Here is a 12,478-nt window from a genome sequence, read left to right as displayed (position 1 = left end):
GTTTCTTAGTTGGATTGCAGGACTACTCGAGTATATCTGTAGGGCAAGCTACATATTGCTATGTAGGAGCAACTATAGGCGGGTGGGATATACAGGAGTGAGACTGATTCTTTTCACTATGGTATTCATAATATAGTAATGCTCATGATGTTGTTTATGACTAGGATAATTATGATGGTAGTGTATCTATGATGATAATCTTGGTACTTGAAATGTTCTAGACGATGCTATGTTGATAGTGATGTTACTATAATGGTTATAGTAAGTAGTTAGCATAAATACTAATAAGTGAATATATAAATATGAAAGAAAAGTATGTTTAAAACAAATACAAAATCTAAAGAAAAAATCTATTTACATTTTTATAATATAAAAAAAAAAGCAAATTAATAAACTATTCTTAATAATATAATTCTCAGTCATTCTTCCTTTTCTATTATTCTAATCATGACACTAGCGAGAGATCTAATGTAACTTTTTTATGGATAATCTTTTCTCATTAACATTTTCTCAACATTTAGCAAACAATTATAAAAAAAAAAATCAAACATCATTAAGTGATAAAAATATAAATAAATGTAGTTTATAATGTAAAAGACATTAAACTCTTAACACAAAATCAATGATTTTAATATTTAAATTTGAAAGAAATATTGTAATTCATAATATGATTACAAAATCAAAATTTTCATTGGTAATTGGGCTCATAGGTCGACGTGTTGAGGCATGTGATTGATCAACACTACATTAAACTCATTTTGGAGGATTAAATGGTAAGAAACAGTTGAGATACGTATTGGTTGAATGGGAGTATATGAGAATCACTTTGCAGCTTATATGATTGACTGATATTGGCATGGTATGTCAGATAGTGGTAAGGTTATTTATGATCCATGTGATTAGACTCTTACGCCTCTTATGGTAGCACCATACTTCTTTCGTGTATATAGATTCCACTCATTCAGACATTGTAAGTCTGTGTTTGTTTATTTGAATTTTTCTTTGGCTAAAATGGGCCATCTTACTTTTGTTTTGCCTTCTACTTTTTCATCACTAATAATTCTTTGGCTTATTTTAGGAAAAAAGAAATCTAATTAATGACATTGTACAGCTGGGTGGGTGATCCAATTCCACTCCAGCATAATGGGCAAATTAAGTTAGAGAAAGGTTTGGTGGACACTATAATTATGAGCTGTTCCAAACCCAATACATGAACCTAATTAAAATTTCTAAAATAATAGTTTATTTTTTAAATTGCTATGTGGTGTCGCATTTTAATTGGTTGTTCAAAAGGTGTGTTTATACAAATTTCCAGATGAATTTAAGGTACTTCTATGGGATATGACTGATAATTGTTTCTATTTTATTAATAGATAATGATACTTTTACAACTTTTTTTTATAATATTTTAATATCATTTATACATTATTATATGATTGGTTTAAAATTATTTCATAATCAATAATAATAAATATAAATATTAACATAAACTAATCATAAAATGACACGTAGATATTATAAAAATGTTATAAAAGAAATGTTGTCAAAAGTATCTTTGTATTGTATTAATTCATCTCACAACATTTTTTTCAACTTGGAAAAAGAAGATACAAAATAAAAACAAAAAATTTATAAATGTTCAAATATTACTTTAATTAATCATGTAAAAGAAATTTAGAAGGATAAAAAAAAGCACAAAATGAAAATAGATAATTTTAATTAACATTTTTGAATGATTGATGATTTTTTTAATCAGAAAAATAAAATTAAATAATGCAGAATATTTAGAGTGTTTTAATCTTTATTCCAGCTTGCAAAATAAATATACACTAGAGTATCTTCATATAGACAGAATTCTAATATAATACAAAGTTCATATATAAATTAAAGAAAAAAATTACAATACTTATTATCAGTTAAAAAATTAGAATACACCTCAATTTTTGTGCCCAAAAATATCCACATTAGAAAAAAAGAGAAAATTAATTATTAGAACACGTGTAATCCTTTAATTGTTATCATATCTGCATTGTTATTTTACATTCAATTGGTGTTTTTATATATAAAAATATAATCAATCTGTTTAAATAGTACTTGTGTAAGTTACTTTACCAAATTAATCCCTTCTATTATATTATATATTTTATAATTTTATTTGTGAGTATATTGGGTCTTTATCTGCATAGAGGTTTTCCAAAATTAACAACCTACGTTTTCAGTTCATACCATTTTTTACGAATCAGTTTTATTTCTACCATAATGATCTTATGTAGATAAGGGACATATAAGCCATTAAAAATATAAAAAGTGTATATTGGTGGATTAATATGATCCTTAAACACTACAATAATTAGTTTGTTATCAACTTAATAAATAAATTTTGAAATGTTTATTTGTTATTGTTTTCCTTATTTTTATAACCTAACCATTATTACATTTTTTAAAATGCCATATTTTGTATTTGTAAGAAGTATTTCAATATATATTATACTAAAGAAAGCAATACCAACCCAAACAAAGTAATGAATTCTACATTTTGGACGTTTTATACATATTCTTAATTTTAATTTTACAAAGGCAAAGTATCAAATGAAAAGATTAATTTATTATTAATGAATTGATTATACATAAGAATAACATATCCATTGCCAAAATGTAGAAAATCTTAAACTTTAAAATTGAGGAAATCTTTTAGACTTTATTCTTACAATATTTAAGAAGTTAGGACACAATAAGATGTTATGAAAAACCTACCATAGTAAAGAAAAATCACTGTTCAACCAAACTTTCAAAAATTTATGTTACTGAAACCTGTTTAAATCAGAGTAACAGAAGATAAATTATAAAAATAGGCAAATGTTTTAAAACTGTACTCTCAAAATAATTTATTAAACTAATAAGTTGATCTATCCTTTATGTATGCTCACATGCATGAACGATTATGTTTCTAATCCAAGATTTTAACCCTTCCTCTAACATAATTTCATTTTTAAGTACTAATTATAATTTCATATTTGTTAAATCTTCAAATTAGAGACTTCTATAAATCATTAATAATTTATTTTTTAAAATTTAAGAGGGTTAACTAATATAAATATCTTAATGTGATTAGAAGTTTGTCTATCGAGTCTCACGCTATTTGGTGTTTTAATTTTTTTAAAGGTTTAATTGCTTGCTTTGTCCCCAGTTTGGCTGCAACATGTCAAGTTAGTCCACCATTTTAAAAAAGTTTCAATTACGTCCAAACTTGGTTTAAAAGTGTCAATTTCGTTCAAACGTAGTAAAATTTGCATCAATCAAGTCCCTTCCGTTAATTCTACAGAAACGGACGTTAATTCTTTTCTCTCTCCTCTGCTCTTCTGCTCTGTTTCTCTGCGCAACAGCAGACCCTCTCTTTCTTTTGAATATTTGCATACACTAAAATTTATTTTAATATTTGAATTTAAATGAATAGTTTAGATTAAGAGATACATATAATGTAATTGTTATATATAAAGAGGTTAATTAAAATAGGAAGATAATCAAATGGTTCACATTTCTGGAATGAAGAGTCTCCATTTACTTTACATATAATGTAATTGTTATATATAAAGAGGTTAATTAAAATAGGAAGATAATCAAATGGTTCACATTTCTGGAATGAAGAGTCTCCATTTACTGTCAAAAGAGAAGGATCCACTCCATAAAAGAAAAGTTTTATTAACAAACTATTTAATTACTAGTTAAAACTGAACTTGATTATTATAAAACAATAATTTTTTAGTTAAACTGTATTTATAAATTATAATAGAAACATGTTTTAAATAGTTTGGAGAGTTATGTATAGACCAATTAAATTAAAAATTATAATTGCAGAAATATCATTTACCTTCTTTAAAATGATGTTAAAGAAGATTTTAATATTATGTGTGACATTTATATGTACTCTAGATTTAGAATTCACATTCGTCTCAACTATAATTTTAATAAAAATAAAATTAATCTACCTGATATATTTAGTAAACAACACATTTCTCTTATTTTATTTAAAGATATAATATTGAATAAAAATATAAAAAGGTAAAAAATAAAGTTTTAAAAATATAAGCGTATGTTTTATATAAATAAAATACGAAAAAATATTTATTAAAACATAAAGAAAGTAATTTTATTAAAATAAAAGATATTGAAAATTATTTAAAAGTTTTTCGTTCTTTCAAACTTTTCATTGAAATGATTATTTGTTTACACCTTTTTATTTTCTTAAAATATTGATTGACCAAATTAGACACTACCATATAGAATATGATAGACAACTTTTAGTGCAAATGCATTATTTTCATCCCTATAACAAAAATTATAACCGTTGCTTCACTTTGTCATTGTGATCACTATAACTATTCATTTAGTGTATGCAAATATTCAAAAGAAAGAGAGGGTCTGTTGTGCAGAGGAGCAGAGCAACAGAGGAGAGAGAAAAAGAATTAACGTCCGTTTATGTGGATTTAACGGAAGGGACTTGATTGAAGCAAATTTTACTACGTTTGGACGAAATTGACACTTTTAAACCAAATTTGGACGTAATTGAAACTTTCTTAAAATTGTGGACTAACTTGACACGTTACAGCTAAACTGGGGACAAAACAAGCAATTAAACCTTTTTTAAATATATAAAATTAAAAATTTCTCATGTTTTTTTAAAAGAAAATTAAATTAAATAATATAAGTAATTTAATATTTTGAATTATATATTTTTTTATTAGAGGTATAATTTTCCAATATTTTATGCAATATAATTTTTATCATAAATTAGTGTAATTTTTAAAATTTTCTTTTCTTTTCATTTTTATTTTTATGAAATTTTCATTGATGGCATTCATAGTTAAGATCAACTTATTTCAGAATATGCATATCTATGTATTTTAAAATTAAAATAAATATTTTAAATATTAAAATTAAAATAATTTTAAATTTGGGAAGATGAAACCTCTGTTTTGAGAAAAAAACGTCGTTTAAAAAATAGTTTTTAATTTTAAAAAATTAAATCATTTTTAAAGGGTAAACTAGAATCAAAGCAAATAATTCCAAGTGAAATTATTTCAAAAATCAAGGCCAGTTATTTCTTCAATACTAACTTTGACGAAAGCAATTACTAATATTTATAACTTTTTTTAACACCACCACACACACATACATATATATACATATATACATATATACACACACACACACATATATATATATATATATATATATATATATATATATATATTTCACAAACGTGAATGACAGCACCAACCTCAATCAGTGTACTCCATGCAATATCTTAATGGTTAACAAACTGGACACTTGTTCAAGAATTGAGCGCATTTGTTTTGCAAATCCCTGTTAAATTCCTTCTGTATCCCGAGGCTAGTAATTATTACAAAAGAGTGGTAGATTTGTACATGTACTTAAGATTCTGAAGTTTATTTTGACTTATTTGCTAACTGTATACAATTTTTCTCAGTTTATTATTATAACTTTATCTTTTTAGAAGACAGTGGTTACATGTGTGTAAAAAAGAAAGTAGTCACATCGCTTGAAAATATACATACATTCATACGAACTCTTATGAAGTATATTATTTCATCGGTTAACGTATTAAAACTTCTACTTGCTGGTATTCTATCACGAAGTTATTTAGGTTAAGTTATACGTAATTGACATAAACATGGAATGATGTAAAAAAGTTTATTTTGTATTAGTTAATGTTAAAAAGTAAACAAAATCATAATCAGTTTATACTTTTCATATATAAATGTTATAAATATACTGAAATAAAACATAAAAATTCATTTTTTTCCAGTAACTTGTTTGTGTGTCTTCATTTTCTCTCGGTCAATCTTCTCAAGTTCAGTGTATGTTCTTCTTTGAAATTGTGATTTAATATGGTATCAAGGATATAGGTTCAACCAATTTTACTGTGTGAGTGTGGGTGTGATTGAAGACTGGAAGTGTGTATCCATAATAGGAAGAATTCTTTGGAACGTGTGTATCCTTAAAGGTAAAAAAGGAAATCAAAGAAACTTCAAGATCGAAGCAAGAAAGAGATGGCAGGTTTTAGAGGGATACATGGGCCTTTACCAGTGTTTGATGGGAAGCTCTTTGATGACTGGCGCATCAAGATGCAAACCATATTTGGCTTCCAGGATGTTTTAGAAGTATAGAAGATGGGCTGCCTGAGTTGGGTGCAAAGGCCACAAAAGAGGAGAAAAAAAATTACAAGATACAGGTGAAACTGGACAGCAAGGCCAGATTTCTATTGTATCAGTGTGTCAGCCCAAAGATCTTTAACAAGATCTCCAAGGCTGCCACTGTTAAAGAGGTGTGGAAAATCTTGGTGAATACATATGGTGATGGAGACAAGAACAAGAAGGTAAAATTTGCAGACCCTGAGGAGGAAATTTGAAGTTCTGACCATGGATGAAGGGGAAACCGTGGCAAAGTATTTTGACAAGGTGTAGAAGTTGGTAAATGGAATGAGGGCCTGTAAGGATGAGATTTCTGATCAATATGTTGTTGATAAAATTCTAAGAACCCTAACAAAGGGGAACATTCAGGGTGGTGTTTTACTACATCAAAAAACAAAGGAGAATTATTGTGACATCTCATATTTGGTCACCTAAACTTCAAAGATTTATCCAAGTTAAGCCAAAAGAGCATGGTGAGTGGCTTACCTAAAGTTAGCATACCAGAGACAATATGCAAATAATGTATCCAGTGCAAACAAAGCATGGGCAGTTTCTAGAAATACTTACCCAGAAGTTAGTAGAGAAGCTAGGGGAGGTCTATTTAGATGTTTTTGTGGTTCTATACAAATAGAAACACCTGGAGCAGCATGTATTTTCTACTGTTTATTGATGATTGGACTAGAAAATGTTGGGCTTACTTGAATAGGAGAAAGGGGGAGGTGCTGCAGATGTTTCAGAAATTTAAATGGCTTGTAAGGAGACAATGTGGGAAGAAAGTTAAGGTGTTGAGGACAGATGGATGAGAAGAGTATACCTCCACTGAGTTTAAAGATTTCTGTGAAAAGGAGGGGATAATACATGAAGTTACCCCTCCCTATACACCACAACACAATGGGACAACAAAAAGGAAAAATAGAATCATATTAAATATGGTTAGGTGTATGCTGAAGAGTAAATGACTCCCTAATTTCCTATGGGGAGAGGTTGTGCTGACAACCACCTATATTTTAAATTTGTCTCCAACAAAGAGGCTGGATGACATTACACCTGAAGAAGCTTTGATTGGGGTAAAACCAAATGTTAAGCATTTGAAAATATTTGGTTCTATATGTTATAGACATGTTCCAGATCAATTGAGGAAGAAGTTAGGATATAAAAGGGTTTCTCTAATTTTGGTGGGCTATAATGCTATAAGAGGATATAATAAGCTGTATGACACTACAAAAAAACAATTATTACCGACGACCAAAATCCGTCAAAAACGTCCAAAATCTGTCGATAATGTCATTTTTTTGACGGCTTACCGACGAAGTTTGATCCGTCGATAATAGCATTGTCGGTAATATTTATCGACGGATTATTATGGCCGTCGATAATTACCAAAGACCAAATTCGTCGGTAATTACCACAAAAATCCGTCAGTAATTATCGAAGGAAAAAGCCGTCGGTAAGCCCGTCGGTAAATATCTCGATCTGGTTCATCTTCTTCCTCTTTCTCCTTCTTCGGTTTCCTCAGATTTTAATTTGTTTTATCAAACTTTCTTCATTCCTAAATCAAAACAACAATCAAATTCATTCCAAAACCAAAATCAAAGGCTCTACTTAAGTTCTCCAATTGTTTTAGAAACCCTAAAATTGGGAAAAATCCCCAATTAGTTTTTGAGCATCCCGATGGCAGCACTACTCCGCATGGTTCTCCGACGGCAGTGGTTCTCCCATGGCAACGGTGGCGCTCCCCAACGACAGTAGTGGCGCTCTCCAACGGCAGCGATGTCGCTCTCCAACGCCAACGGTGGCGGTCTTCAACAACAGCGGTGGCGCTCCGCGTGGTTCTCCCACGACAGCGATGGAGTTCCGCGTGGTTCTCCGACAATAGCAGTGGCGCTCTCCAATGGCAGTGGTGGCACTCTTCAATGGCAGCGGTGGTAGTGTGGGAAGATGGTTGCACGAGAGAGAAAAATGGTTCTAGAGAAGGTGAGAAATGGTCTTGAGGTGAGAGGAAAGAAAAAATGACGAAAGTGTTTTGTGAGATAGAAAAATATAGTCTTCTTTGCACAGAGAGAGAAAAAATAGGCGGGAATTTTGCCGCTCTTTTTACCGACGGGTTTACCGGCAGAACTTGTTCATCGGTAATTACCGAAGAATTTACCGACGGCTTTTGACCGACGGTAACTAAAATATGTATTATTGACGGAATTACCGACGGACAAAATTCGTCGGTAATTACTGAAGACTTTACCGACAGATTTTGTCCGTCGATAATTACCGAAGGACAAATATCCGTCGGTAACTACATGTTTTACATCCGTCGATAAAATCCGTCGATAATGCATCATTTACCGACGGAAATAATTCCGTCGGTGAAATTTCGTCGGTAATTCCATGTATTTTTGTAGTGTGAGCCTACATTAGGAACAACTTGTGTTAGTTGATGAAGCTATATAATCAGCATGGATGTTATAATTGATGAAGCTGGGATGTGGAAGTGGGAATCAAATAAACAAGAAGCATCAACCATTGTGTTGGAAGATGAACCTGCAGTAGTGGAGTCAGATGTGTGAGGAGATATGATAGTGTTAGAAGGTCATCCAGAATTACTCAACTGCTAATACATATGAGAGATTATGACCTGTCTTATGATGCAACAATTACATCATAAGGTAATTTTGTTCACCATGCTTTAAAAGCATAAGATGAACCTCTTGAATTTGACTAGACTGTGAGAGATGAAAGGTGGTATAAGACTATGCAGAAAGATATAGACTCAATTGAGAAGAACCAAACATGGATTTCGACAAAGTTGTCTCCCAACAAGATAAATCCACAAAGTGTTGTGATTAGGCACAAGGTCAGATTGGTGGCCAAAGGATTCCTGTAGCAAGCTGGAATAGACTATGGAGAAGTTTTTGCACCTGTGGCCAAAATAGAGACAATCGGATTGGTAGTCTCCTTGGCAACACAGTTTCACTGGACTTTGCATTAATTAGATGTAAAGTTTGCATTCTTGAATGACAACCTAGAGGAAGAAGTGTATGTTGTTCAACCTCAGGAGTTTGAGGTCAAAAAGCATCTAGACAAGGTGTATAGGCTGAAGAAGACTCTATATGGGCTTAAGTAGGCCCCAAGGACCTGGAATTAGAGGATAGATGGGTTTATGAGCATCATTGGGTTTGAGAAATGTGTTTTTGAACATGGGTTTTATGTATAGTGCTGTCAACATAATGACAAAGCAGAGAAGTTGATAGTGTGCTTATATGTGGATGACCTATTAATCACAAGAAGTAGTGAGGAGAAAATCTTTGATTTCAAAATCCAAATGTTAAAGGAATTTGAAATGAGTGATTTGGGAAGGTTGAGCTATTTTCTTGGGATTGAGTTTACTAAGACTGTTGGTGGAATTGTGATGCATCAGTCAAGATATGCATTGGACATATTAAAGAAATTTGACATGCTCAATTGCAATTTTGCAAATACTTCAGCAGAAGTGGGTTTGAGGCTGGAGAAAGATCCTGAAGAAGAATGAGTAGAACCTACATATTACAAGAAGATGGTTGGAAGCTTAAGGTATCTATGTAATACGAGGCCTTATCTACACTACCATGTGGGTGTTATAAGCAAGTACATGCAGAGTCCAAGAATTTCTCATTTGAATGCTGCTAAGCGCATCCTAAGGTATTTGAAAGGTACACATACCTATGGAATACTGCTGCCAAGAGGAGAACCAGGAAAAGAGTTACAAATTACCTCTTATTCTGATACAGATTGGTGTGGGGATAAATGTGACAGGAAGAGTACAGCTGGGTAGGTTTTCCTCCTTGGAGGAGTGCCAATTTCATGGAGTTCGACAAAGGAACCCGTAGTTGCTTTATCATCCTGTGAGGCAGAGTATATTGCTGCCTATGAAGCCACTTTTCAAGAAGCCTAGCTGAGTTCACTGATGAAAGGGCTGAAGGTTGGTTTAGCTAGATAGATGAGACTACTTGTTGAAAATAAGTCAGCCATTAATCTAGCTAAGCATCCTACTTCTGATGGGAGAAGCAAATAGAAATCAGGTTTCATTATATCTGAGAGTAAGTGAGCAAAGGGAAGCTAGAGGTCGTACACTTCAGATCCGAAGACCAAATCGCATATATATTGACCAAAGCACTGAAAGGAGACCGCTTTCTAACCCTTAGAAAGAAAATTAGAGTGGTAAGATCAGAGATCGGTGAAGATCAGTTGAAAGGGGTTTTGAAAACCTAGGGTTTTCGTCGCAGATGAGAGGTGAGCTGGGAGAAAGGGTTTTTAACGAGTTTAATATGTGAAAAATGTTCGTATGGTCAAAGGAAGTGTTTTTACCGATTTTAATCGGTGAAAATTGTTCAAATCGAAGCAAAAAGGAGTTTTCACCGATTCAATCGGTGAAAGGAGGTGTCTTGCTTAAGAAAATGTGGTTTTTTAGTTGAGATTAGGGTTTTGTTTAGGGAGGTGTGTTAAAAAGTAAACAAAACCAGAATCAGTTTATACCTTTCATATATAAATGTTGTCACTAGTACAAAAACAACATACAACGTCGAATACTTTGGGCCTTTCACGTCGAATTCGAGAACGATGTCATATCGGGAGACGTTAAATTGACGTCGAATTTAAAAAATTCGACATTAAACTTGATGTCGAATTTTATCAATAAACGATGTTAATCAATTTTTTTATTTTTTTAAATTAATTTTGATCCTTTTTTACAACTTTACGAGATCTGAAAAACAAAAAAACAACAAATTTCAATTTTTGATATTTTGTAAAGCATGAATTATGAACGTGTAATATAATATCAACAACAAACAACAATGAAAAACAACAAACAAGTCCAATCAAACAACAAACAAGTTCAATCAAACAACAACAACAAACAAGTTCACCCAAAAATAACAACAAAGAAGTTCAACAAAAAATAACAAGAAACAAGTTCAACAAATAAGTTCTTCAAAACGAAAACGAAAACGAAAATTAACCTTGGTTCATCGGAATAAAGTGTTGTCACACATGAGAGAGAAAACAGAATACGACTATGAAGGACAACAACACGAAAATAATCGGTCAAAAAAAAAATCATACCTAAAGTAGTAAATTAACATGCATTTGTATCAGATGAAAGAAAGATTACATGTGATGGTTGTCAAACTTCGTTCGAGAAAAGTTTGAGCAGAGAAGAGAGTCTCGCGCGCTAAGATAAAGTGAATGAATTTTCAATCTCCCGCTCAAAATTTTTATTGAATTCACTAATTTTGACATCTAACGCTGGGGCATTCGACGTTTTATATCCTTTTACGTCGAATTACAATTCTAAACGACGTTTAATAATTGTATTTATTTACAAAAATGCCACCGGTCATTTTTAACGTTGGCTATTGAGTGGTTCGACGTTGAACGCGTGGCGTTATAAGCTGTTTTTGCACTAGTGTGTAAATATATTGAAATAAGATACAAAAATTCATTTTTTCCAGTACTTTGTTTTTGTGCCTCCGTTTTCTCTCAGTCTCATTCTTCTCAAGTTCATATGTGCGTGTTCTTCTCTGACCTGTGATCTAATAGTTAATAATGTGATATGATTTTATGTCAATTTAAATTATCAATAAATGTAATAGGAGAGTTTAAGTTACTTGAGATAAAAATTATGTAAAAAATTTTAGCCTTAAATATTTACTATACACGTTTGAGCACATTCTGATCATATAAGTATAAGTTTTATGCATGTTCGAGCACATCTCGATAATTTGAATTGACATATACTTGGTCCAAACATATTCAATTAAAATGAATTACATCGATCAAATGATTGATATTGATAAATTATAATAATTGACATATACTTAGTCCAAACATATTCAATCATATTGAATTACCACTGAGTAATGTCTCGACAATATGTCCTTTTCTCGTACCCTACCATCACACCATCTGCTTACCAACACAAGATGGTTGATGTTGTCCTACTCTCATGGCAAGGACCTGTCCTGCCATCACAATAAGGACTTGCCCTGCACTAACAACAAGGACTTGTTTCCCTTGCTTCCCAAAAGTCTTACGAGTAAATTTTAGCCATGTTTGCAATGAGGTTCTTGTATGGCAACAACTGGTTTCTTGTCCATAAGCGTGCCTCCACTAACAGTATCTATCATGTTCCTCTCTTGTGGCAAAAATCCTTCATAAAAATACTGCAGCAACTGCTACACATTGATGATTAGGGCATGTGGAGCACAACCTGTTAAATTCCTCTATGTATTTGA

Source organism: Vigna angularis, chromosome 8, assembly GCF_016808095.1.
Source record: "Vigna angularis cultivar LongXiaoDou No.4 chromosome 8, ASM1680809v1, whole genome shotgun sequence".
NCBI lineage: Eukaryota > Viridiplantae > Streptophyta > Magnoliopsida > Fabales > Fabaceae > Vigna > Vigna angularis.
This window is presented reverse-complemented; position numbering follows the sequence as displayed.